At 45.0% G+C, this 26,929-nt stretch overlaps 1 protein-coding gene and 1 pseudogene across 2 annotated transcripts in view; one reads left to right on the top strand and one right to left on the bottom strand.

Moving 5' to 3' along the window:
* The window catches only part of MBNL2 (muscleblind like splicing regulator 2), a 154,174-nt gene extending 131,960 nt beyond the window's left edge, over window positions 1-22,214 (bottom strand). For both annotated transcript variants that reach the window (XM_028112092.2, XM_028112093.2), the window contains exon 1: window positions 21,999-22,214. The gene's annotated coding sequence lies outside the window, so the exon portion shown is untranslated. The remainder of the gene's footprint in view (window positions 1-21,998) is intronic.
* Window positions 22,215-25,802: 3,588 nt separating this feature from the next.
* On the top strand, window positions 25,803-26,207 carry LOC114215817 (large ribosomal subunit protein eL32 pseudogene; annotated as a pseudogene).
* The last annotated feature ends 722 nt before the right edge of the window (window positions 26,208-26,929 follow it).

Genomic DNA, 26,929 nt, shown 5'->3' with positions numbered 1-26,929 from the left:
AAATTAAAACAAAATATCAAAATACCATTTCAAAGGGCTTGTTCCGTGTAACAGCACCCTGCACTCCATCCCCAAATATCATATTCAGTAGAAAGAAGGGTCACAAAAATAATTCTGATCTTCAAACTTAGGACAAATAAAAATGCATTCACATAGCTACATTTAGTAAATTCAACGTACTTTTTCTCACTTAGGGTTTAAGTGAATTAAGGGAGCTCAATGGCTACCATTCAGGTAGAAAGAACCTTTAACTGCTGGATTTTGGAGCTACCTAGAAAATGGTACCACCATCACTGAATTTACTATCAGTTTGCAGTCTATTCTGGAGATGATTTTGTGACAACACCAACTGCGCATCACTCTTGAACCACCCCAGCCAAGGGTAGCAAACGGATGTCACTCAGTTTCCCTGTTCCCACCTTGCCCGTCCACAGCAGGCATGACTAACCAATCCCGCTACTTTCTCCCCTGTGAATCTAGACTTGGCACTGGAAAATTTCTCAAAACAAGTTTCCAGGCAGGCAGCCACCACCAACCGATCAGAGTTCCCTTGTGAGTTGAAACCACCCCCAGACTAGGCTAAAGGTTACCTTTGAATTGCATATGAAAAAAGGGGGCAGAGGGGGGTGTGCCTGCTGAATAAATTAACAGTCTTAACATCATTCTAATGGGATTATTTACCCTACTTATGAGACCAAACTTCTTAGGCATTTCATTACCATTCATTTAGATATAAATACCTGTAACACTACTTATAAATCATTCCTATCTCTTCATTAATAAGAACTTCTTAAGAGCCATTATGAGAAATACTCTTGGCCAGTTCAAATTGCTGTATGTTGTTATAATTAATAAAAGTGTACAACTTCATGAACAGTCTACAATTCAGGCTCTTTAGTAATTGGATTGAAATGGAGTTTTATTATATTTCATTTTCATTATCTATAGTAGTGGAACCATGGACACCTAACCCCAGTGCAGACCTGGGTTATCTTTCACCCAGATAAGCCTCTGTTTTTATGGGCAGTGTAAAGATGTACCCAGAACTGATTTCTTCAAAACAAGCACTATGAAACAAATGTCTGATTCTTTGGCCAGTGTGCACCAGCAGCAAAACAAACAGGCCATTATATTTGTGGCAAAGAATGAGATTGCAAAGTCAATGAGGAACAAGGCGCATTATCAGCTGGTCTACATTGTAAAACAATGACACAAAAGGTCCGTTAATACATGAAAAAGCCAAAGTTTCATGGTTCTTGGTGAACATCAATAGTTTGTGGGACCATTCTGAATGTAAGTTGACTTGTCTCTATTAGTTTCCAGATTTTTCTTAGCTTTCCTGATCCTGATCTATTCAGCAGTGTTACTGGGCACTGGCCTCCTTCCCCCGCCCCCCCCCCCCGCCCCATCCCTCAATTTGTTGCTTTCAAAATTACAGCCCGTTTTTATTCAAGACAGCTAAAAAAAAAGCCGTGCAAGCAAACAAATTCATTTCAAAGATCTTCACAAGTGGGGTTTTTCTCGGGGCATGTGGTAATATTTGCAACAAACTACACATAACTAAATAATCACATTGGAATTTTACAGGCATTTCTATGACCTAATCCTGTAAATCAGTCTTTAAACTATGAGGAATTTTGAAACCACCATCATCCAATGTCATGTGAGATGAATTGTGTTTTTATTTCGTCATTTTTAGCCAGCAGGGAGGGCAAAATACTATCCAGGCTGCGGCCAAGACAAGGGTGTGGTTCCCGCTTCTGCCTTTTTGATGCTTTAGGAGCCAGAAATGTGAGAACAAGGAGGAATCTTCGGACAAGTTTTTACTCTACTTTTTTTTTTTTTTTAATCTTGCAGCTTCTGATGAATGATAACAAAACAAGATCTATGCTGGAGGACAGAAATCTCCCTAAATCTCCAGCCTTATCCATGCTGAATAAAATAGTTTTGTTTCTGTGCATTCACGTTATGCTGTTTGCTGGCAAATTAAATCTTAATTCATGTGTTTTCCCTTGAAGGGTCGGGAGGAAAAAAGCAAAAACAAAACACAACACAACAACAAAAAAACCCAAAAAAGAAAATAAAACAAAAAAACCCACCTAACTGCCTATTAGTTTTAGTTTATAGATGAGGCTTGATAAGCCTCAGAAGCCCCTAATTAGAAGGAACATGCTAATTAGAAGGAGACTGTAACACCCTTCTCGCCTTTCTCTGCTTGCTGCCCTTTGGTGTGTCTCCATGGCCCTGGAGAGCCCCTCTCTCTATTCCTCATGTCCTTGGAGCTGACCTTGTTGCTGTTGTGTCCGGCTAGAACATGATTTAAGGACCCTAATTTTTCATCCCCCTGAGCAAACGGAAAATCCATCTACCTAAACCGCAGTGGAACTTGATGTGTTCGGGGAGCACAGTCTTGTGATCAACTTGGTCTCCTCCATCCGCTGCGCATGCCGGCTGCAGACAATCACCCGGAGAAGGACGGACAGAGGACGCCTGAGACATGCCCTAGCTCTGGGGGTGCGTGCAGAGGCAGAGGGAGGGCGAGAGCACGAGGGAGGCTCCGTCACGGGGAGCACACTGCTGGGCCCCACCACCGGCGTGGAGCCCTCCTTGGTCCTGCGTTTTGCCTTCCGCCGGCACCACTTCCAGAGGATGACGTCAGTGGAAAGGCCTCCATGATACGTGCCACTTATAGTAGCATCCCCACTGATCCAAGCTTAACTGTACTCAAACTGTCAATCAGGCAACACAAAAGAGAGAGAGGAAAAACAAAACCCCAAAACCCCACGACTCCTGCCCATTCCAGGCTTTTTAACAACTCCCAGGTGCCCCCCACACACACCAGGGGCTCTGGGGGCGGGGGCAGCGAAATTCCTATTTCTTACGATGTTTACTGAAATGAATGCTCCTCTTCTAGTCCCTAAGATCCCTGGGGACTGGCAATGTCATGCCTGTTTCTGAGTTCCCCATGGGACACCAGGCAGCACCAGGCTGTACCCTAGAGAATCAAAAGCTCATGGTCAGGATTGTATTTTGGATAGAGGATGGCAGGTAGCAAAGCTGTGGATGCCACTGTTGTCTGGCTGAGGGGCCTGCATGGAACATGGCTCTGAGCCCATCGGGAGCCTCCTCCCAGTTGGCCTGGCCCACCCCAGGAAGCCGAGAAAGGGTCCTCAAGAGACGTGGCTCTTGCCAGGCGCGCGCACAGGCCGTGCCTCAGCTGGCTGATGGAGCCTGAAGAATGAGTGAGCTTTACCCACAGAGACGAGAAACTCTGAGCCCAGTGCTTGCTCCTCACTTTTTCCTAGACCCAAATACTGTAAAGCACAAGGAAGAGCACAAGGAATCGCCTTGTGGGTTCCCAAGGCCACATCTTGTAATCGAAGTTTCTGGAACTCTAAGAACGTAGGGAGTTTTGCTAAAATCCGACCCGTTTCACTACAGCCAGCCCTGGGTTGAGGAAGGCACTTTCTCCAGGTTGTGGGAACACAGGCCCAGCCTTTCCTTGTTGCTAGCTTCAGGAGGCATCGGAAGTGTCCTGAATCAGGCAATTTCCTTTCCGTGGAACCCCATGTGTGCACACAATACGAGCTCATTTCCTCCTATTGGCTTTTGTTTGAACAGTTTCCTTTGATACGGGATGTCTTCCGCTCTCCTTGGCAGTTGTCTAAATCCAGGCATCCTTCTCAATTCAAGACCCACTCCAACGGGAGTCAGGCCCAACTGGCTGCACTCCGAAGGCCTCTCCCTCTCTCCCACCTTCCATTAAGTATTAAGTGTCTGGGGTTCTTCCCAGGGGTCCCCACTGGCTTTCGAAGTGTGCACCTGTGTGCATGCCCACGTGTGTCCTCACCCCTCACTGGGACTGCTGGCTACCAATCATCTTTGTTGTGCTTGCTTTACGTAGCATCAGCGTCCTATGCATGCAGTTGGGATTTTAATCAGTGCTTTCTGAATGGAGGGAATGAGCATTTGGAAAACGATTCACAATGGATTTGCAGATTTGCAGATATACTTTGATTTGGAAACATTTAGAAATCTTTCTCAACTGAAAGCTGAAACTGAGACGTTTCTAGCCCAGAGTAACATAAATTTCTCTTTGTACTCCCTCCTCTATTTTTGTATTTCTTTTTTCACTTTTCTGTCCTTATTTCTCCCTGGGTGCTGATCAAATAAATGGATTCCATACCACACTTCTTTTCTGTGTGTGTGTGTGTGTGTGTGTGTGTGTGTGTGTGCGCGCGCGCGTGACCTAAATCTCAGGACCCGGAACACCAGCAAGCACCCAACTTGTGAATATATCTCTGAGGTCGACGGGAAGGGAAGAAAAGGCCATGCCATATTGAGTCTCCCAACACAGGCAACTAGGTCACTACATCCAGGAAGGAAGGAACGCATGGTTGCAGGAAACACCTTGGAGCAATCCTTGCTTATTTATTCTCTAAGCCACAAAGGGCCAACCTTTCCCCCCAGGGACCAGAAGGTCAGAACGGACTGGCAGATGTCAGGAGTGTTTCTTGGCCCCAGAGGAAATTCATTCATTCATTCATTTCCAAAAGTTTAAGTTTAGGAGTTTGGTCCCAATGTGAGCCAGTTACCATCTGCTTGAATGACCTAAAAACGGCCCGAGTGGGGACAGAATCGATTTTATCTGTGCCGAAATAGCTCAAGGCATGGGCTGTCATGGAGCTGGGTCAAGTGCTCCATTTTCACACATGCATTGTGTGCAGCTTTCCAAATGTGGCCCAGTCCTCCTGTTTTCAAAAGCAACTGCATTCCTCTGGGTAATGTGCTCCACTGGTTTACCATCCCTACCAAATATAAGTGTTCCCAAAAGTCTGGCATAAGATTATTTTGTAGAATATCCTTCTTGCGTTTGTGTGGCAAAACCAATGACGTCTTTGTGAGTGATAACAAGACTTTAGGAAATTGCAGAAATAGTCATGTTGGAGTCCCTACTCTTTGTGGAATTGAAAGGGTCTGCAGCATCAATTGGGTATTATTCCCCAGTAGCTTCATGTTCACCCAAAGAAATACATCCAAACATGATATATTGAGTGTTTATTCTGTGCAGGATAGAGAGTTCTTGGCATAGGGGCTCTCATTTAATCCTAATAATCACCCAGAGAAGTGGGCATTGTTAAGTACATTTTTTTTTAAAAAATGAGATGCAAGTACATGTTAAAATTTGCCTGAAATGGCTCATCTAGTCTGTGGCGCAGCCAGAATTTCAATGCAGGGTTTAAATTGTCTCTTAACCCCTGTGCCCAGAGGTTAATCATTTGTGTTCCAAACCATCTGTTTCTGCAATAAATGTAGATTCCTGGGCCCTGGGCCCCACACATCCCAAGTGAGAACCTCAGGGGCCATGGCCTAAGAATCTGTCGCCTGCTTTTTTAAGAAGCTTCCTGAGAGTTTGTGTGCAGCCAACAAAACCAGCATTTGGAGTAACTGGTAAGGGCTTTGAAATGGGTTGGGAAGCAAAACACAACTTCTTTCTTCTCCAAGGGTTGGAGTTGGGTGGGGCAGAGAACGGAGTAGAGCAACATGACCTTGTCCCAGTGGTTGTAAAAGCTCATTCTGGTCTTGACTGTAGGCATACTTGTCTTTTACTTAGTTTTCAAGTGGCCCTCAAGGGTAAATAAATAGGTCAATCCATTCTATGAGATGTGCTGTACACGTCGTGCAGCTGATCGTAACCAGAAGCATGTGTCCTTCAGCAATTAAGCAACTAAAACTTCCCGTAAAAGTCAGCATGCTCCAGATCACTCCCCAGTTGATGAGTTTTGCTCTTAAGTCTCCGACTGCCCATTGCCTTCATCAGCCAACTTCTCTGAAGTTTAAATGCAAAAAAGCACCCTGGCTGAAGGGGCTAAGGCTTAGCTGGCCTCTCCTCAGCCCTATAGTACAGCTCCACAGCCATGTCTGCAATCTCTGGGGAAAGTGCATCTTCTCTTCATCTGTGATAGAAACTTCTGGATGCCTTTGGGTGGATGATGGACTGTGAGCGCCTGTGAGTATGAACCGTAGCTAATAATCGTCTATACAAAAGCCTGTCTTAGTAATAAGACACTTCAATCGTTCCTTTGCATTCCACGAACATTTACCGAGCATCTACTACCTGCCAGGTTCAAGTTTAAAATGCATGGGGGATTGCAACAATAAGGAAGCTTTATTTGTCGCATCTGTATCGGCAGATTATTATTTAGGGGAAGAGTGCTAGGCCCATGATTATCCTTTTGCTGACCCCAGTGAAGTGAGGGCAAAAGTTAAGGAAAATGACGAAAAAGACAGAAGAACAGCAAACATCACTGGTATTGCACCACAGGAAGAAGCGGCAGACGCCGTATTATGGGAAGCCTGCAATGATGCAAAGCCGATCTCTAATTAATAACTGAGGATCGATGCAGTACGTTGGCCTCCCCACTACAGCTATTTTGAATAGAGCAGGATTCATGTCAAGGCAAAGGCTTCTGGGAGTCTCTCTGGAGAAGCATTTAGTCCTCAGCTTACACCTTCCTTCCAATTTATCGGATGCTTTTCACCTTTCCTGTTATAGCAAATCACACCTGTTCCTACAAATCTTCAAAAAACCTGGTGGTTTCATCCCATCCACCCCAGCAGCCTCCTCGGGCTCAAAGCTAAACCAGGTGCTCTCTGCCAGCCTAGCCAACCCTTCCTCAATCTCACACAGTCTCATCTTAGCCCTGATTCCTCTCCTCTTCCCTCCATCATCCCTTTGATTGCCCCGAATATCCCATGCCTTCTGAATGTTTTCCCTTCCACTTTCTGGCACCTTGCCCTTCAGCCTCCCAGCCACCACTCTCCAGGTGTCACCCAAGGGTCACGGCACTGTCTTCACTTCGAGGCACGTCAAGGTACCAGGCTCAGTCCTCATCTTCACTGAACTTTCTTTCTTTCCCATTATCACTTCATTTTAGGAAAACCGAATACTCATCCATATTACCTCGCCGACCCATGTCATTTCTAGGACCTAGTGAATAGCATGATCGCTTCTCACAGATCCAGAGGCGTTGAGAGAGATGCCCCAAGACCCACACACCTGTCCCAAGGCCATCTCCGCAAGACTCTTCGCTCTGGGCTTCCCTGCCATTGGGATGTGCCTAGGAAATCCCCTAAAATGTCAGCATTTCCCAAGGCTGGGCCATTGACCATTTTCTAGATCACACTTGCTTCCTTAGCTATCTCAAACTCCTCTCTGATTTCAAATCCCACTCTTTTGTGGATGAGTCCCGAATGTACGTCTAGCTCTGTATTCATTCTATAGAAGCCCAGACCTATGCTTCCAGGAGAACATTCCAACTTCAAACTTCCAACAACCAGAGCCAATCACCTGTCTTCCCCCATCCTCCCATGTGTTTCTGTCCCCGGTGTCACGAATGTTTCTGTCACCCAAGCTCATGGTCTCCAGGTCTTCCCGGACTCCCTCCCTTTCCCTCGTTTTCCACGAGTCCTGCCCCAGCCTTTGGGAAGCTGCTCCTGCCGAATCCTTGTCACCACTATCGGCTCTCTCATGACTTCCTGGGGGCCTGCAGGCCTCAGCTCTAAACTGTGCCCACAGAATTATCCCCACAAGCAGTGTCTGATCCTCTCGCTCACCAGGTCACGAACATTTGGTGGCTCTCTGCTGCACTTGGAATAAAGTTCAAAATTCAAAGTCTGGCATTCAGGGTCATCCATCATCGAGGTACAGTCGTGCCAAGCATTTCCGCTGTGCCCCCCACAAGTACACTCTAGACTCTGCCCCACACTCCAGGGAAACCTGCATGGGTGCTCTCCAAGTGCAGGCACTATGGTCTTGCTTTCCTTCACAGGCCATGTCAGAGGCCGCCTCCTCCAGGAAGACTTCCCTGCCTCACCTGGACAGCAGGAATCTACCTACTGACAGAGAACCTTATACCTCCCTTGTGGCATGGATTACCTTCACCGTGGTGGTTTATTTATACACCTTATCTGTCCTACCAGTGCATAAATTCCATGAGAGGTAAGGAAGTGAGGAAAATTTAAGATATACTTCCTCAACCTTTCACATGGTACTCTTTTTGTTGTTGTTGTTGTTTTCCTGCAAATGTTTCTGTTCCCAAGAAAACGTCACTAAGTAGAATGCATCTGCCCTGGCCAAACAGGTAAAGATGAAACAAAAACAGTGATCAGCCCCTTCCCATTGACAAAGGGCTTTCACTGTGTGCAGGGCACTTCCAATATCTTGTTGCCCCCAATCTTCCCCCAAATCCTGAAACATGGCACCATCCCCTTGACTTGTGCCAACCAGGAGATCAAAGTTCCAAGTGACTTGGTGACTTTTGTTCATCCGAAGTTGGAAAATCCAGAATTCGAATCCCTGTTGAGTACCTGCGAGCTTCACACTCTTGCCATCCTTATCAGCCTTATTGATTTGTTGAGACCTACATTCCCTTGACTTACATGGACTCCCACGAATCCTAGGGTTGCAGGGCAAGAAAGGGCAAAGGGTACGGTCATCTGCAGTCCCCATGTGGTCCCTTCCCTCCGTGAGTCTTGTTTGCACAATAGGATAAAAAAGAACCCCCCCAAAACACTTAAGGCAAAACTTGCAGGTGTTTATAAAACATAAAACATAAGCACAAGGAGAGAAAAGGACATGCTTTGTACCCCAGGACAAAGTGGCATTATTATTATCATTCTTATTTAACATTGATGATCTTTTCAAGTCTGGGTTTGAAGCATTAACTTCCCACTGCTCCTGGGGTAGGAGCTTCACAGAGCTCATCATTAGGGGGGAATGGAGCCCCACTGCTCCCTGCTGGAGCCCAGAAAGTAGGGGAGACACAGATAAGGAGGGGAGGCTGCAGGGGGAAAGGATACGGGGACCCCTTCCGACTCGCTTTCCCTTTATCTGACAAGAGACGGTGCCAGGTAGCCAGTACATTTTAAAGACTTTATTAGAAACAGAAAGGTCACACATCCGAAGTGTCCAGCTGACTGGATTTTCACATAGGGAACACAACTGTGTGACCCACACCCAGATGGAGAAACGCCCTATTAGCAGGACCCTGGAAGCCCCCCTCCCCAAAAGGGCGACCCCTCCCTTGAACCAGCCACTACCTTGCACTAGATGGCTACATGCTAAATGAACCCTTTGACTGTTCAGGCAGCTACTTCCATTTCAAAGCAGGGGGAAAAAAGTATGTGTGTGTGCGTGTGTGTGTGTGTGTATATGTGTGTGTGTGAGAGTAATTTTGTGTGTAGGAGAAAAGTGTTTCTAATTTTCAATCCTGAAAATGTGAGGAGAAGAAGGAAGACAGGAAGGAGGGAAATAAGTTAGAAAATGCAGCCTCTTTCTGAGTCCCCCATTAAAGCTGAAAGAGCTCCAGCGACATGCCATTTTGAGAAAGGAATGGAACGGAATTGTCCTTCTCTACCTGTCTCGGCTGGGGCCGGAGCAGGTCGGCTCCTATTCCTGTAGCCTTCAAATATGTGGATAGGTTGATGGTGATTATTTAATAGCACGGTGTTCTCTAGAAGCCTGATATTGTATGGAACATATGGTTTTGATTTGGGTAGGGTTTTTTTTTTTTTTCTTTCTGTTTTTAGCCAGTGAGCAAGATGGAGAGTGTCACAAAGCTAACTCCAGAATTTGCTGGGTTCTGCCAAACTACAGGGAAGCCAACTCCAATGCCGATGGCCCTCCCACTTTGGCAGCTTCGGGGGCTGGGGGGGAAGGCCGTGGGTGAGCCACAGAGGGCCACAGGCTCACAAAGAACTGCACTGACCAGATCTAAGACAGGGACTCCGTACTGTTGACAAAGCACACAGCCCCATGTTGCTGCTTCCCGTGCCTGAGCTGCACTAATGGTTCAGGCTGGAAGGAAGAGATCAGAACATCAAATAAAAACACAGGCACAGAACCATTAACTCAAGACCCGACATGTATCTGGCCAAGGAGACTGATATTCACTCTTGTTTCCACAATGTTTTAAACAGCAACATTCTCCAACTTCCCATCCCGGGTTCCTGGCTGTCAATGTTTCCAAAAATAACCCCTCCTCTCAATTATTTTTTCTGATCAATTATTTAGCATGGTCTGGGTTATACAACATAAATTTTACCCTGCGGGGGGGAATTTATGCTCCCTCGTGGTCAGCTAGGAAATTTGTAGTTTTAATTAAAAAGGCAAATTTTCAGCTTGGAAGAGAGTGCTGGCTGGGTTTATGGACATTAGTAAAACTAGTAGTAAAGAGAAAAAAAAAAAAAGGCAGAGAGGAGGCCTGAGGGATCTTTAGGTTAAATTTCAACCTAGAGATTTTCCTAAGAAAAACTGGAAGGCTTGTCTCAACTCAAGTTTGAGAGCCTTTGAACAGGCTTTCTCTAGATGAAAACCTGGCCAGCTAGTCGGGAAATAGTTGACCAGCCCTTCCTTTGTTTGCTCAGGGTGGCCCTGAGTAGGGGCCCCGGGCGGAACTGAGGGAGAAAATCCTTCCTGGTTTCTCCCTCTCTGAGGAAGGAGGACAGGTCCGTGCAGATCACTGTTGACTGGAGCCGGGATTAATTAGTTCCTTTGATGACCTTGGCATCTACTGATGGCGGAGCGTGTCTTCGAGCTGCTGAGGAAGGACTGTGTTGAGAGCCACAGAGGAAGCCGGGAGGACTGGGAGCCACAGCTAAAGTGATCACCATTTTGTGGAGCCGAAAACAGAAACAAACAAACAAAAAACAACAAAAGAACACCCAAAATATGTATTTGACCTCTGAAAACTGCTTTAGTGTGGTATTCAAATTGTGTGAATTCTCTATCTGTATATATCAACCTGTATCTGTTCCTGTGTGTATATATATTAATGTATAGATCTGTGTGTGTATTTATCAATCTAAACACGTAATATATAATCTGAATATCTTTATCTGGATATATAAGTATTAATCTCTACTTCTATTAATCTAAATCTGTACCTGTGTATCTATATCTGTTATTAATCTCTATTTTTACCTATCTATGTACATATATATCCATCTAAATCTATCAATCATCCTATGGGTTTTGCAAGTCAATGTCTAGCAACTTGCCAGGTATTTCCAAAGGTGTCTACAGCCTATTGTTGGGATTGAAGATAATTTTAAAGCATTCCACATCACTGGGGAAGATGTCTGTCCCTCCTAAGTTCACCTCCACCCCTCAGTTCTTCCACGCTCTGCTAACAGAGCTCAGGGAGTGCAGTGCCCCACCCCTCCCTCGATCACCGCTGGTTCAAGGTTCAAGTAGGATAGAGATTTGGGTCCACAAGAGAAACTCAAAAGAGTGTCTTATGTTGCATAAATAAAGGTATTATAGCCTAAATAAGGGAGCTGTCAACTGCTCCTATCAGAGGAAGCTTGACTGCTATCTGTTAATTTGTGAAGAGGCATTTGGGTCACTCTAAAGACCCAAACGAGGGCTGGGGAGTGAAAGTCACAGGAGTCACATTTCATTTCAGCACGAGGATGAATTTTACAGTAAAATGTAAAATGTTATGGTCTGCAAGCATTCTGAGGTACTGATTGCCCAGTCAACAGAGGGGAAAAGACGCTCTGAGAACCTGCTTGCCAGGGCTGTGGTAGAAGGTAGACATGAACTGTGCTAGATAATCCCCCCAATTCCTCCCAATTGGGGATTCCCCCCCATCTGCATCTTAAGCTTATGGGTTTTGTCAGGTGGGTGGCTCTCTGGAGGAGGGGCTGTTAGACCCTCGAGTGTGTGAGGGGCCCCTCCGCGGGCTCCGACGCGTCTCCCCAAGCCCCCGCCCTCCCGCCCCCTGAGCACCAGAGAACCAAGGAGCAGGTGAGCAGCAGGTCACGGGGAGTAAGGAGTTAAGGAGACGGAAGCTCTCCGTTGGTCCTTGCAGCCCCAGAGGCAGCTAGTCCCTTTGATCCTGACTCTTAATTGCAGCCTAGTTGCACCAGGGAACTTTAAAGAAAAGAAACAGGGAAACTAGAGATAGGGTTTGTTTTGTTTCCTGAGGGGATGGTCTTTGTGGTGGCTGCCAGGAAGCTGATACTTTAGGGCTAGAATGATGGGCTTCCTAAGGGGGCAAATAAATAGACCTTTCTACCAGCTCAGAGCCAGGTGTGAAGGGAACCCCAGAAACAGCAGGCATCTATGTGTGCCCTGTAGAACGGATGCCAGGGACAGCCTCGGCAGAGAGCAGAGCAAGAGAGAGGAGACGGTGGGCTAGCTCAGGAGCAGGCTGAGCAGGGGCAGGAGACGGCCACCCTGGGCCTCGGCCACAGCACAACACATTTCGCCTCCTTACAGGCCTCACAGCCGATAACAGGCTCTTACATATGGTGTCTATTTAAGGTATCTATAAGTTGACATCTTTAGGTCTTTAAGCTTCACACACACACATACACACACACACACACACACATACACACACACACATGAGATTCAAGAAAAGGCCAACTAATGACAATGAATAATGGAGAGAAAGCTCTAGCCATCCCTGGTGATGGATCCAGTCCCTTTGTGAGGAGGAGCCCCTGGCTAAAACTGAACTCAAGCCTGCACGGTTACACCAGCAATTGCTTCTTTGTGTTCTGCCTCACTGTTGAGGGAGTTGGGCCAGCAGTATGTGCAGATGCTAGAGAAGTTTCTCTAAAGCAAAGCCCCAAGGAAGCACCTTGGGAAAAGGCCTGGGTGTTTGGAGACCACCAACGGGTTTCGCTGACCCTGGCAAGTAACTCAGCCTCCCTGGACTTTCTGTTCTTCATAAAAAGGCTTAACTGAGTCCATGCACATGAAGCTCTCAGCAGAGGGCTTGGCATACAGTAGGCACTCAATAAACTCAACAGACACGTGTTTCCTTTCATTCTTAAAAGGTTATTGGTAAATTAAAAATGCATAAAAACACTGGCCCTCTGTGTGTGAAGTAAGTGGGCATCTGGGCAGGGAAGACTTCCTCTAAATCAGTTTAGCTCCACTCCTGGGCCAGGAGAGTGGGGCCACATGTGGGACAGACCGGAAAACAAAGAACTCGAGCAAGGGGAGAGAGATGAACACAAAGCCAGAGTGTAAGACTTGTAGCAACATATAAAACTGTCCACAGTCAGGCCTGGCCATTTCACTTAAGCCGCCACATTAGACAGTAGCATTTCTAAAATTGTCTTCATTGCTATTGCAAAATGTTAAAACTAGCATTTGAAACTTTAACTGCATATAACAACCCTTCCTCTCTACTCTTCGTATTCTTTGGAGAGCATGACAAGAGAATGGCATTATCTGCACCATTAAAGGAGATGATGAGTTTGTCAGAGTTCCCTGAGCTAATCCACTGAGGGCATGAGGACTGGAGTAGCCATGTCAGACTCCCAGGTCCCCCTTCCGACCACTGTCCAGAGAAAACAGAGTCTAAGGCTGATTTCGAACACATAGATTTCATAGGAGAAAAGTATCTCTGGAACAGAGACGGGTAAACAAACTCACTAGCCTTTCCTAGAGGCTGGCGAGGAAATCTCTTGGGGAATTGGTAAGAGTCCCTGTCCACAGAGAAGACAGCCGTCACAAGCACAGGGAGACATCCACAGACCTGCAGCCCATAGCCACAGAACCTGCTGGAAACTGTGCAAGTCCCTGCCTTTCGTCCTTGACCACAGAGGCTTTGGGGCAAGGTTCAAGGGATAAGTCAGTTCAACCTCATCCCACTCGGAGCCTGAGCATCCCGGAAAGGCTTTGTGTTGAGGAGGCAGGTCCTGGTCCCCAGCCCTGTGGAGCCTTCCTTTAAAACCATGCCAGACCCAATGGCCTGCCACCATCTACACTGATGCTAGCGTCATCTGGGAGCTTGTTAGAAATGCACAATGTCAGGCCCCATTCCAAATCTACCCAAACAGAATCTACATTTTTAGTAAGAGCCCCAGGTGACGCCCTCTGCACATGGAAATTTGAGAGGCATTCTGCTGTGTACACACTCTAGGTATCTGGTATGAGGACAACAACCATTTGCCTACTTTGAATGCTTTCTCATTTTCTTGAGCAGTCCTTATGGCTGGGTTCAGCAGAGACCTGCTAGATTCCAGAATAAATGGGCCTCTAGGTCTGTGAGGATAGGATGACCAGTGTCCAGGGAAATCTCCAATCTCTCTGGAATTCCCATCCTGACCAATACCACCACCCCAAAATGTGTATTTCAAGATACAGATGTTAGAGTTGATAACTGCTGGCTTTAAGTGTTTTCTTGTGGTTATTACTGAAAACCTACTTTTGAAAAAGTCAACTGTATATATGAAAAACTCAGCGATGAGGATTTCCTTATCCATTCCGTATTCTTTTTAAAGAAGATTTTATTTATTTATTTGAGAGAGAGAGAGGAGGAGGAGGAGGAACAGAGAGGAAGGAACAAGCAGACTCCACACTGAGTACAGCACCCGATGCAGAGCTTCATCCCATGACCCTGAGATCATGATCTGAGCTGAAACCAAGAGTTGGACGCTTAACTCACTGAGCCACCCAGGCTTCCCCTCCAACCAATATTCTGTGACTCTCACCATTACAGTGAACCAATATTTGCCTTCAAAGGGCCAGAGAGGGTAAACTATGTGCAGTAGGATAATACAGTGTGGGAGGCTGCTCTGTCATCCATGGAACCAAGGAGACTGTGGTATGGTGCTTAAAAGTCTTAGTACTCTTTTTTTTTTTTTTTTTTTTTGGCCAGCAATTTTGCTCCTTTGTGGATATTTATTTTCTTGATCCTTTGCTAGCTCTTACTCTCTTCTAGGCCTCTGGCAGTCCTCCCCCATGGCTCATCCTTGGTCATCTGCCCGTCTCCTGCAGGTTACAAGCATCCATGGCCTCAATTATGATTTCAACATAGGTTCGTCTCAATTGACATCTGAAACCTCGCATCTAAGCTGTTCTCCATTCCCACACTGTCAAATGCCTATGGGGTAGCCCACTTGGATGACCCACCATTAGCTAAAGCACCATGACCAGAACTCAAAATTCATCATCTCCTTCCTTTCCTCCACCTCATTCCTATTGGTTGGTCCCTTTTCCCATCTATCTCGATTTTCTGTTAGGGTTCCATTGATATTTCTCCTGAGAGAAACACCAGTGTCATTTTGGCTCTTCTAAGCTCTCACTAGCTTCTCTTACTTTCCCTTCAAGACACCTTTTGGATTTGCCCTTTCTCCTCCATCCTCACACTGCTGGTCTAATCCAGCTCTTTCCTACCTCATACCTAGAATACCGCCATTTTTTTTTTTTTTTTTGCCAGTGGCATCACTTGTTACAAATTTTCAAACCTCTAACTCTATCTTACAAGTCCTAATTGAACACTTTTAAAACGTTAGATGTGATGTTTGTTATAGGTAACAAAATCAAACTCCTCCTCATAACTCTTCAGGTCTTCTGTATACTGACTTCTCCACTAATCCTATTGCCCACTGCTCGCCAACATGTCATCCCTGTTCTCCAAATACAAGTTTCCACACTGGCCCCTATATCACGTCATGCTGTTCCTCCCTCTGGAGATGACCTTCCCTTCTCTGATTTTGACTACTGTCTTCTCCAAACTTTTTTGAACATATCCCTCTATCAGAAAAATACTTTGGAGCAGGAACAACTATCATAAGGTTGTTACTTACTTATCAATGTTATACTTGCATGACAATATTAATATGTCACATACATTATCAAACACATGAAAATTGACATTTTAAAAGGATGAGCTAAATAATGTATAAGATGCAAGTTCAGCTACTCCTCACCTAGTGAATAATCTTGCCCTACCTAGGCTTGGGTATAGACATTTCAGAGACATTCAGAACCACTGATCTGGAGAAAATATATCTATCCAGAGATATAGGAAGCATCTCTTCCTCTATAAAGTTATCTACTACTCCAGCCCAAACAGAGTTCTACCTTCCCGAACTACCAGAGCATTTAAAATTACAATAGTAAATCACTGATATATGCTTCACCAATACTTCTTAGTTGATTAATTGAAGCTGGCATCCAGGATGCCAGAAATTTATAGATTTTTAAAACAATTCAATATCTTAATTAAAAACATTACTGTCTTTCCAAAATTGCTTGGGCTGGGCTCTATGCACTATGCAACATCCGTTACAAGAAAACTCCTAGTCAGACTGTAGGGTGATTTCATTTAAAGACTGCTTTATCTCATTGAATATCATGTGCACAGATTCCCATAGTTTTGAGGACTAACTTTTCTGTTTTTTGGCTACGGAAAACATTGCTTCATCTCACTCAAGTTCAGTTGCTGTTTAACTCATAAATTGGGGACAAAAGGGATTTTGTGACCATTAAAGAGATGATAAAAACTGAAATGGTTTATACATGTAAGACATTGTAATTATTATTACACCCAGCATTTTTGCATCATAATGTAAACGATATCAGGTATATTTGAGATTTCTAAAAATAACTGACCTCCTACAGGCATGGGAGGACTCAATGAGATGCTCTCATGGGCAAATGGACTACTTCGAATTTTGGTTTCATTCTTGACTTTGGTTTTTCCCAGGTCTGCAAGCCATTTGCAACCATTCATGAATTTTATGTTCTAGAAGCACGTGCCTGCCATCCATAGCCAAACTCACCTTGCTGCTGTGTGGCTGGGTCGGGGCATGAAGCCAGTAGAGGTTCTGTCCCCTGTTGCCTTCGGAGCAGCCAGAGCTGAGAAAGCAAAGCCAATCAACCTCTCTTCTTGCTCTGCCTTGGCAACTAGGCTGCCTCCAGTACTAGTTATAAGGGGTTGTCCAAGAAAGTTGTGGGGACTGGAGATAGTGACCTGCATACATGTACCAGGGACACTCAGAAGTTTCTCCTGCTCTTCAAAATTCAAGTCAACTAACCACAGACAAAATAAAAATGAACGCTTTTTTTTTTTTTAATCCAGGTTATAACTCATCTCTTCTAGGAGCGTTACCTGGTGCTCTAATTTTAGGCTCCTGGTTTTTAAACCCTCTTTTTGAACTGTTAATTGAGATAATGTCTGTGAAAGCCCTTTGTAAAGTGTAAGAAACTATACATATGTTAATTATCCTTCTGAAGACATTTGTGTGCTGACCTATTCTTATCTTGTTTGTAAGTATCTTGTTCCCCGGCGATTGTGGATTGCAAATGCTTAAGGCCCAGGACCTGCCTGGCTGGGTGTTTCCTGCCTCCTCCCTCTGTCCTCTGACGGGGGCTCACCACCCCCAAAGCTCTTAGAGCAGTCAGTTTGCATTGATGCTCATAACCCTTAGCACTGCCCATCTGCCTGCCAAGACTCACAACTAAAAAGACTTCTTGAGGCTCATTTATGTCCTCGGTCTGCCCTCTCAGCTCTCCCCCAAACTGGGTCCCTAACCTTGCAGCTTGTCTACACCCAGAAAATACACAGAGATGTTAGGGTAAAAAAACAAAACAAAACAAAACAAAGCAAAAACTTTGTGTTTAAAAGGGGAAATATATTTTTTTAAGTAACTGTTTTTAAGGGGGAAAAAGGTGTGGGGGGGGGAGTTTAATCCTCCAGGGTCCGGAATCAGGTTTCCTTGCTGGGATTGGGAATGGCCAGATAATTGCATCAGGGGCTCCCCAGGTACCCTGAGGCTTGGGAGTGTGGGAGAGGGTCTAGGATTTCCTTTTGGTGACTTTTGGAGGCTCTTTAGATGACACGTCCATGTTCCCCCAGTCACTTCGGCACTGAATCTCGGCCGGTGGAGACTGCGTGATTGCTCTCAGCAGCCTCATATTTGGGATTTTTCAGAGCATTCTCCTATGTCGGCTGTTCCTCTTACATCTCTGTATGTTATTTAAACAGCATTTATGCCGAGAAATGGAATAGATATGCAGACATTTAAAACTCAAAATTCCTTCCTTTATTCTCCGCCCCTCCCCCCAACACTAAGAACTGTCTGAAACCTGCAATAAATGCCTGGAAGTTAATGTGAAATTAACATTAGCCAGTAAATTTATTATTAAAGTCTTTAAAACTTACAATTTTGCATCATTTCTTCCTGCCTTTTATTTTGCACGTACACTAAGTCAGGTATTAGGGAACTGACTCGTTCTAACCAAAGAGCAAAAGCCAGAGAACCCAAGAGGTGTTTAATAAACACTTGTTGACTGATTGATGGAATATACTGACCTTGCATCTCCTAGACAATGCATTCTTTGTCAGAGCACTAAGGTAAGTCGGTGGGTCCACTTTTATTACCAAACGTTTCTGCCATGTCGAGGGGAGGAGGCCCGATGAAACTCTGTCCACGGGCCTGGGGCTCAGGTTCACAAAAGAAACCCTAGGGCTCTACCTCACACCTGTTTTCACTCTCAGCAGCAGAGGGGGGACTCGCCCCAGCTAAACAATGCAGAGCCGTTGGAGACATAGGCCTGATGCAGACCTAACCATGACGCCACCTCAGACTCCTTACTATGAATATTACCACACTGCAACTCAGTTTGTACACATTAAAAAACAAAACATAAGAAACAACAGAGCTGAGTGAAATTAAAAGAGAGAGAGAGAGAGAGAGAGAGAGAAACACAGTATTGTAACTAATTTACAAAGCCCAGCTAAGTCTTTCTGCCTCGTTCTTCCAAGAGAAACCGAAGCGTGAAATATCAAGTTCCCGGCTCCCCACAGCCAGGCGCATCTCTGCCCATCCGATTCAGCTGACCATTCCAGAAAGTATGCCTGTGTGCGTGACCCCCTCACTTCTCTTCACAGCCCCTTCCTCTCTTTCCTTGCTAGGACTTCAGGCAGACTTCGTGAAAAGAGCTAAGTGCCCTTTACCCTGTTCTGCTTGGCCCCTGGGTTTCCGTGCTCAGACCCTGGACCTATGGCCTCCCCCTTGACTTTGCTCCTGGCTGGCGTTGATGGTTCACACTCTCCACCCTTCTGCCATGCCCCTCACCTCCACTGCCCACCTGCTCCCTAGAGCTGCCAGATTTCTCTGCCTAACATGACAGCCGAAACTGTTTCTGACCCTGTCAGCTCTCAGGTGCAGCTGTACCTGGAGACATTAAAGGCCCCCAAACTATGTCTTAAACAACCAACAGGCCCCACATGCCCCTTTCATTAATCAGAACCCCCTTGCAATGTTACCAACCTACTTCTATGTTGATGAAATGTTTTGTCATTTTGGAAAATGTAAACAAATCACTATGCCTTTCTCTCCATCTTCTCTTGTTATCGGTAAGAAAGTGCAGGACGAAAGGGAGAGAAAATGCGTGTGAGATTGAGCCTAGTCCATCTACCGTCAGGAATTCTCTTCAACTCGAATCTAAATGCTCTTCTCCCAATTTTTGCACGGAATCTTGAGTACCTGATCTTGAATTTCGATGGCGCTCCCTGAGCGCGGGACTGGCTGGTAGCCATGTGATATTGATTTGTTTTCACCATAGCAACAGCAAATTAAAACAACTAGCAGAGAGGAGGCAGGCTATTAACCAGTAAAGCTACATAACCAGTGTATTTTGCAAGCATATTTTCCTCCTTTCTTCTTATTTTCTGTCCTATTCATTCCACTTTCACAAATTTAATGCAAAGTCAAAGCAAAAATAGCACGAAATGCTTTGGGCACTACAAGGTCTACATCTGAAATAGTCTGGTTAGCACAGCCTCTAGTATATTAGACCAGATCGATGGAGAAAATGCAAACACCAACGCTCTCATTTCCTTGGAAATTTTGTTTGTTGGTCTAAGGATAAATATCCCCAGAAAATGGACACGAGCATGAAGTAGAGTGAAGGGTTCTGGAAATATGACTATAATACCCTACGGCATTTGCCAACAGTTTCATTAATACAGAGGTTTTATCCTTTGTACTTTAAATAGCTCATTGTAGCCAGAGACAAACGACTTTTTTTTTTTTTTTGGTACAAGGTCAAGGCCTCTCAAAATGCTAGAATTATGAGAGAAAGTGTAGCAAGTATTACTCAGTTCTATTAAGAGAAAGAGAAATTGAGGTGGGTGCTTGCTTATTAAGGCTACACAAGCAGCACGAAAGGGAATGTCAACTAGAACCAGGAACTCCCGAAAACTCCCATCTATTCTGATGGAAATTCTCTCTTAAAAGGCTCTGTGTTAAGAAACTAACCTTCCCCTGAGCTCTGTGACCAAGGTTACCACCTGTGACATGGATTAACAACCCACAGGATGGGCCTTCCCTCCCTTCAGCCCATCTGCCCTAGGACATGGTGCTCTTTCTATAAAAGCAGCTGTTCCCACCATCACGACTGGCCACGGAGTTGGTGGCATAACCGTGGTCCTCAATAGTGGCTCTAGGGGAACTGGGAATGAGGCCACAGGCACTGTCCACCCAGGTGGCAGTACTGGGCTGTGCCAAGGGGAAGTTGGGCCAGAAGCAAAGCCATGCTCCGCTCCCCGCCGCTTTTTGCCTGCGCAGCCAGAACCCTGCAGAGAACCTGCTCAGACCCGCCCGACGAGAGGCAGGTAGAAGAAGATGCCCTAGTTATGCTGGAGATTGGTTGGGGGCTTAGAAAGGCCGGGCTACGCTATGAAGACATAACTCAAGACCTGCCAAGAGAGAGTCAGAATGTTCCTGGCCAGGACATAAAGCAATATTCCTCTCCATGAGCCTGAATAAAAGAACACACAGCAGAAATAGTTGGGGGATGACGTCAGAAGTTCTGGGCTAGTGTCCTGCACTTCTCCTTGAAAGTAAAAACAGTGGGTCTAGAAGAATCTACGTGGCACTGCCCTTCTTTAAATGAATATTTGAATGGCCCCTCACAAAACAGGCAGGGTAGCTGGAGAAACTTCATCTTATTGAAAGATTAGAAGAATGCCCTCCTCTCTGTCTCTCTCTCTCTCTTTTTTTTTACTTTATTAGCCCCCAAATTCACGTATTAACAAATTAACAAATATCTTTCCACTTAACCTTTGTCTTTTAAAAGGACAGCTATGTTTCTTGAAGAACATTCATGGTGGTAGTGGTTAGGCAAGTCAGATTTTTTTCTTCGCTTCAGTGCTTGCTAACTATTCTAAAAATGTTACACATTTATTGTAAACACATGCTTCCGAGGCCTAACAAAAAAGCACAGTTTCCTCATGCCTGGCAGAAATTTAAAACGGAAAAGGGCAGAAAGAATTCTTTAACAAATATATCATTTCCTTCTCTTGGGCCAAGTGTGTTAAAAATAAATCTCCATCATTTCTCCCTGCTGCTTCTCGGCAAGAAAGTTGATATGGTTCGGCATAGTGAGACACAGCTTTAAAAGCTAGCCTGCCCTCATTAAATTATTCTGCTGGCTGTGTGTTCTCATTAAAAATGCATAAAGATCAGATAATTGCAGTAAGCATTATTAACCCAGCTTTACTTTTGAATATAATGGTTCCACTTTTAAGCTGGAAACAAAGGCTCAGACATGCCAGAAAAAGAAATGTAAACATTGAACTACAGTATCGAAAACTTGTCAGAAAGCTACCTCTTGCTAGCTTGTTAAAAATGTGCTTTTGAAACTCAACGCCCTGGCATTACAGAACGAGGCAGGTCCCTAATTTCTAATAAACATACATATATATGTATATATAAATATATATTTTTGGCTATACGTTCCACCGATGATGATTCACTGCGAAGTTTTCTTTTTCTTCTTAATTACAAGCCTGTTTTTCAAATAATAGGATCAATGTAAACTTTATTTATTCGGGAGTTAACGATGGCAGTGTGAGAACGCTCTCCACTGAGAAAATAAGAACGCTCCCAAGAATTCAAATGGTTTCTGTTGAAGAAATAAATAGATCTGTTCTTGGAATAAAAACTCGTTTTATGCCTCACCCCAGACAGGCGGCATCGATTCAAGCTTTGCCATGTCTTTCCCTCAAATCAGAATGTTACGTAAAACTCCAGGGTCCCCTGCAAGTATTACATTTGAATTAGTGGAATCCGGTTTCCCTGGCTTCCCGAAGCAACACACATGGAATGCAGCATACTGCAGCAAACTCTTTAAACATTCAAAAAAAGGGGGGGGGGAAGGGGGGGGATGATTCTCTTACCTTGTTTAGCTCTGCCTCTTCTTCCCGTTTACAGTAACCCCGGGAACATCTGGCAGAATCGGGCGGCCGAGGAGGCTTCTCCGCGGCATCATGAGGAAGAAATTTCCATGTAAATAGTCCTCATTCCCTGCGTATTGTACTCTGAGAGCCGTCTGCCGTAGCTGGAAAATTTTGCCTTCAGATGATGAAGCAAAGACAGTCTAAACTCTGTTGCTGTAAAGCTGCAGCCCTTCCTCCCGGCAAACCCCTCCCCGCGGCGGGGCGGGCGGCCAATCGCCGGCCAGCTCGTCAGCCCTGCTCGTCTGAGCCCGGCCCTCATAGGGTGACGGACACAGCAACACAGCGCCGGCCGTGTGTGAAAACAGTGCATCCATACTGATGAAAGAGGAATCTCCCTCTCAGAAGAAAGCAATCAGAGCACCAAGACAAAGTGGCACATAATTGGCAGAGCCGAGAGAGGGGTAGCTGGAGAAAACACCCTTGAAGACAGCCAGCCCCAAGCTTGCGGCTGCACTGCAAATACTTGCGGAAATACCAACTCCGCAGATTCCAAAGGGATCCAGGTCGTACAGGAAACTGAAGTCATGCTCCCGGTTGACAAAGCATGGATTTGTTTTTCGGGGGTGGGGGTGGGAAGGAATTGCACGTCGACCACGGGCGGGGATACCTTGCAGAGCATTTTACAGATGATTTCTCTTAGCGGGGGAGACGGTGTTAGCCCGAGTGCATATTCAAAATCAAAACATGCTTAACCCCCTGGCACACAGTTTCCCTGAAGAACAGCTGTGACTGCAGTGCTTAGTTCCTGTAGCTCCTAGAGCTTTCATCTAAGTTTTTCCAACCACTGGGGTCTTCAGTTAGGGGATTCTGAACAATACAACTGATAGCTACACATTACCCTTTTGTCCTGTTGGCAGGCACCCCAGAGAGGATTAGGTGTGCTTTCCCCTAATCCTAAGGGACCTCAGGTACCATTTGATAAATACTGTGCATTGGTCCATATTGTCATTAATGAAGCAGTGATTACAGGAAGATAGTCACAGGGGAATGCACACGGCACGCGATCCAAGGGGCACCATCGGGTGCCACGCCCCAAAGGTTGTCTAGAGGTGCTGAAGTTCCCCGAGATAAAGCAGGAAAAGAGAGACGGAAAGGTTGGTATGGGTCACTTATTTTTTCCCCCAGTCAACAGTACTCCTGCATGATCTCAAAATAAAACAAACAAACAAAAAACCCATATGGCATTTGGAGAACACAAAAAGCATACATTTTCCTTCCACTGAAACACATTTTGAATTTAAAAAATGAAGTGTCATGCCTCCATGACTGAACCAAAGCAGGAACAAAGCCCCATTCATCTGAAAGGTTGAACCAATGCACTGTTGTTTACCAGCAACTGCTCAGTGCATCGGTAACGATGTCACAGTTGAGGTGGAAGGTAGTGGTTTCTGTTGATTTTGCTAACTGCAGTTTGAAACCCAAGGTTTCATATGATGTATAGGCTATGTCTTCAAGACTATCATGCGTTATCCCCCCCCCCTTGGATTTTATACTTCTAATGAGGATTACGACAGTTTTCATCCCGATGTAAATCCATCATATATAACTTTTAGGCTTTTGCCTACTCTAATTTTTACTGAAAATTTAAATAATCTCGGTGGTCAAACAGGTAGACAATTATTTTTAGCCATCGATATACTTAATATCATACTGCCTGCAAATGGACAATCACAGGTCTACGAATCTCCTCTTCCTGATCTCCCTGATTCAGACGATGAGACTACCATGCCCTTCATTTCATTCCTGAAATTTTAGTCATCTTTGACTCATTCTCCTACCTTCATCCAATGAAACTAGGTCTCATTGATTTTTTTTTTCCCTCCGGGTGAGTTCAGAACTCTGACCTGCTACCTGGATAATACAAATGCTCGTAAGTTGGCTTCTGGGACGCAAGCCTTCCCATGTTCGAGATTCCCTGTTGCCAGACAGGTTTTCCCGTCATGTAAAGTCATGTTCCTTTCATATTCAAAGTGTTCTCTTTTAAAATCCCAATTACAGACTTTGAAGGATTTTCATAATCTGCTCCCTCTCTTTCCACGCAACTTTTTCTACCCTGTTTTCCCAAGTGAATTTTTTGATGGAGTCATGCTTATTTCTCCGAGACCTGGCTCCTGCAGTCCATCCCTAGACCTGACTCCCAAGAGCTTCACTTAACAAAATCTCATCCAACCTTTAGACCTCAACTTGCATTCTCTTTCCTCTGTTACGGCTTCTCTGTTCACATCGTCTTCTCTGATATTCTTCTCCTCTGAAAGCATGCTGGCACTGTTCATTTTACCAGCCCATTAACCCTCTAATAATGAGCTGATCTCCCCACCCCAGAAGGCAAGGTTTGCACGGTATCTTAAGATAATGCACTTAAAACATCTATACAGTGGCTGGCACGTGATCAATGTGCCACTCTTATATTTATTTCTACATTTCTGTCATATCTAGCTGCATGCCATCAGTAAACTTGCTGATTTCATGATTCCTATCTCAAGAATTGGTATCCTATCCATCCAACTTGCACAAGGAAAAATGTGCTGGTCATTCTTGATCCTCTCTCCCCAAACACCATATGAAATCCATTATCAAAGCCTATCAGGTTCGGCACTTAGATGTTTAGAAATGTTTCACTTCGCCCTGTCTCCACCAATGCGGTTTGGTCCGAGCTATCCGTATCTTTTGCCATGACTATGAAAACAGACTTTTAGCTGGCCTCCTGCGTATTTTCTTGACCCCTTCAGTCCCTTCTCTACATATCAGTAAACATAAGAATTCAAAAGTAGAATTCTGATTATTCTACCTACAGTCCTCTGCCCAAAATCTTTGCTATGGACTAAGCTGTGTCTCCTTCAAATTCCTATGTTGAAGCCCTAAGCCCCAGTGGGGTGGTATTTGGAGATGAGGTCTTTGGGAGATAATCAGGTTATGAGGGTGGAGCCCTCATGATGGAATTAGTGCCCTTCTAAGAAAAGATATCAAGGAGAGAGATCTTTTCTCTCTCTCTCTCACCCAAGCAAGGACAGAGCAAGAAGGCAGTCATCTCCAAGCCTGGAAGCAGGCCATTACCAAAACCTGACCATACTGCCCCCTGGTTTCAGACTTCCAGCCTCCAGAACCCTGAGAAAGTACATGTCTGTTGGTTAAGCCACTCGTCCACAGGGCATTTTGTTATGGCAGCGTGGGCTGGGGAACAAGATAAAAGTTCTCAGCATGGTCTACAAGGTCCCGTGTTATCCAGCCCCGGCCTACCTCTCTAGCCTAATCAACGGCCTTTTCTTCAGGGAGCCCTTCCCTGACCCCACGATGAGTTCAGGTCCCACCTGTTGTTTTCTCTCCCAGCCTGTGCACTCCAGAGCAGTGCTTCTCAAATTTAATGTGCATGCAGATCCCCCCAGGGATCTTGTTAAAATTCTATCTCAGTAGTTCTTGGGTGGATACTGAGATTCTGCGTTGCTAACAAGCTCCCAGGTGATGCTGCTGCTTCTGGTCCATGGACTACTCTTTGAGTAGCAAGATTTTATAGATGATGTTTACTTTATAGAACTTTTTATAGGGCATGGGAATACGTTTATTTGGTTAATTACTTAAGATCTATCTTCTCAGCCAGCTGACCAGCATCAGAAGCTACTACTGTCTCTCCAGCATCCAACCAAGTATGTGCCTGGCATGTGACAGGAGATGCGCAATAATAGATATGTGTTTTGGCTCTTCCTCGGCGCTGCCTGTGGAGGTGGCAGCCATCTGTTACTGGGCATCATGGCTGCCCTCAGACCTCTGTTGAAGCCCACGATTGTTAAAAAGAGGACCAAGAAGTTCATCTGGCCCCAGTCAAACCTCTATGTCAAAATTAAGCACAACTGGCAGAAACCCAGAGGCACTGAAAATAGGGTGCACAGAAGATTCAAGGGCCAGATCTTGATGCCCAGCATTGGTTACGGGAGCAACAAGAAAACAAAGCACATGTTGCTCAGTGGCTTCCGGAAGTTCCTAGTCCACAATGTCAAGGAGCTTGAAGTGCTGCTGATGTGCAACAAATCTTACCGTGCAGAGATTGCTTACAATGTCTCCTCAAGAACTGCAAAGCTATTGTGGAAAGAGCAGCCCAGCTGGCAATCAGTCACCAATCCCAACGCCAGGCTGCGCAGTGAAGAAAATGAATAGACCGCTTGTTGTGCACGTCGTATTTGTGTTAATAAAACCATAAAACTAAAAATAAATAAATAAATAAATAAATAAATAAATAAATAAATAAATATGTGTTTTGAATTAATGAATTGATCAATACAATATACTGCAGATCCAAGCTGGACTTTTCTTTCTTTTTCTTTTTCTCATCTGCCTCCCCTTCCTCCCCCTCTCCCCCGACCCTTCTTCCTCTTCTCTTCCACCTTCTGTCTATAACTCAATTGTGGAAGCCTTGAAACTCTGAAAAGAAAATTAATGTTTATTGAAGTCATGATATTCTAAATAGAAAGGAGAATGTTGAGAAACCAAACAGAACAAGTGTCAAGAAGGTGATGAACTGTGTCAAAGTAAAGAAGGTGGCCAGAGGAATCAAAACCATAGATATTTGTCCAACAGAAGCTGTCAATTATCTCCTCCAGGTTGATGAATTCAAGATCTATAACTCCGTCCCTTTCTCTTGACCTCTATGCCCAATTTATCACTTGAATGGACCAGAGATAACTCATTTTCACCTTGTCCCTAACTTATTTTTTATTCTATTGGAACACATTGCTCTTATGTCTCCCACGTTAGTGAATGGAGCCACCATCTTTGATGCCTGCCTCTGTCTCAACACCGACATGCAAATATTCCCACGTCCTGTAGATTCCTATCTCTTGAATTCACTGATGTCTCCCCATCTTCACTGCTGTGTCCCT

This window comes from Eumetopias jubatus, unplaced genomic scaffold, assembly GCF_037043125.1.
Source record: "Eumetopias jubatus isolate StellerSeaLion01/CBP00866 unplaced genomic scaffold, mEumJub1_p1.0 scaffold_3, whole genome shotgun sequence".
Lineage (NCBI taxonomy): Eukaryota > Metazoa > Chordata > Mammalia > Carnivora > Otariidae > Eumetopias > Eumetopias jubatus.
Note: the sequence above shows the minus strand (reverse complement) of the source record. Positions and strands in the feature narration are given on the sequence as shown.